Genomic DNA, 1,591 nt, shown 5'->3' with positions numbered 1-1,591 from the left:
GCCCCATCCAGATCCATCTCATTCGTTGACTTGGATGACTCTTTATGGAGGTTGGCCCCTGGTACCCCAAAGCCCCATCCAGATCCATCTCATTCATTGACTTGGATGGCAGATTCCTGATTTGCTTTTTTTGGTGCTCCCTAAGATAGCAATCTCCACTGTGGTTGTGGTGTCTTGCTCAAATTTGATCGGTCTACCCACTACAAATTCTATTGGTCCGTTGGTGCTTCGGGTTGAGTTGCTTGCTTTATGGGGTGCCCTCTAATGCTCCAAATGACTGGACTTAGACAATTTTCTGGTTGTTGGAGATTCCCTTTCGGTGATCAAATGGATTCAAGGCCCGCATTCTCTAGATGTTCTCTTGCTTTGCAACTGGGCACAAATGATCTTGGAGCTGAAGTCTCTTTCCAACATATCTACCCGAGCAAAACTCTGAAGCAGACTTTCTTTCCAAACATGAGGTGTCCATGCTTCCTAGATATATGTTCTTCAAGGTCTTCCAAAGTATATGTTCTTCAAGGTCTTCCAAAGTAGAGCGATCGGCAAACAAGGGTTGTTTGAGCTATAAGCTCTGCCCTCTACTAATTTCAGGGTTGTTTGAGCTATAAGCTCTGCCATCTACTAATTTCTTTTTGCCATTTAGAATCTTTGCCTAAGCTGAAACCACTCCTGAGATGAAACCACTCCACTGTTTCTGTGTCTTTATTCTTATGTTATTATTCTCTTAGCAATGTAACCTCATTGTGAGACAATGTATTTTTGCTGGCACTAGAATCTATGTTGTTTTTTATGCATGGGACATTAATAAATTGTCCTGACACCACCAGTAAAAGAACAATCAAATATATAAAACAATCCTATCAATATAACACTCTTCTGTTTTCTTCTAAAGAAAAAAACAGAAGATGTTTAAGGTTTTGTATAATTTTAGAAACCCTCACAAGCGAATTAGACTGTGGGAACTTTTTCGGAGAAAACGATCCATTTTAACATTTTTTTTTAATGGTGCACCAGTTTTGAATTGTATTGAGTATCACAGAAAAGTATAGGTGCCGATTAACCCAACTGTGGACGGGATGGATTGAAACGGAGTCTGCAGTACTATAACTATGGAATTCATATTTTGGTGTTTTAATTTAACTGTCGTAGCCGTCTTAGCTCAGCTGGTAGAGCGCGTGGCTTTTAACCACGTGGTCGTGGGTTCGATTCCCACAGACGGCGACATTTATAGTTCTACTCACGTATTTTATGAATAAAATTTGATTGTTAAATCTAACGAGTTATTATCATCAATTAACCAACTCACCTGCAAGGATCGGCAATGTTTTAAAGTTATCATCATGTCAATTTCATAATGTTTTAATAAAAAACCTCTTGAGTAATTACATGGGTTGATAATTTTTTAAAGTTATCATCATGTCAATTTCATAATGTTTTAATAAAAAACCTCTTGAGTAATTACATGGGTTGATAATTTTTTAAAGGAGTTGTCTATAATGCGATTTTTTGGAGATTTCGGTGACGGAATCCGGCGGAAGAAATTGAGGTTAAATCTTGATTTGTTGCAGTTAAAATAGTTTTTTAACTGCAT

The 1,591-nt window shown here is 37.8% G+C and overlaps 1 non-coding gene across 1 annotated transcript; it reads left to right on the top strand.

Annotated features, from left to right (window-relative positions):
- The first annotated feature begins 1,148 nt into the window (after positions 1-1,148).
- Positions 1,149-1,221, top strand: TRNAK-UUU (transfer RNA lysine (anticodon UUU)). The gene has a single exon. It is a non-coding gene; the product is annotated as a tRNA-Lys (tRNA).
- Positions 1,222-1,591: the final 370 nt, after the last annotated feature.

This window comes from Pinus tabuliformis, chromosome 3_1 (genome assembly GCF_031772625.1).
Source record: "Pinus tabuliformis cultivar Carrire ecotype Pingquan chromosome 3_1, CPIR1, whole genome shotgun sequence".
Taxonomy (NCBI): Eukaryota; Viridiplantae; Streptophyta; class Pinopsida; order Pinales; family Pinaceae; genus Pinus; species Pinus tabuliformis.
The sequence above is the reverse complement of the archived record's forward strand: the minus strand, read 5'-3'. Positions and strand labels throughout refer to the sequence as shown.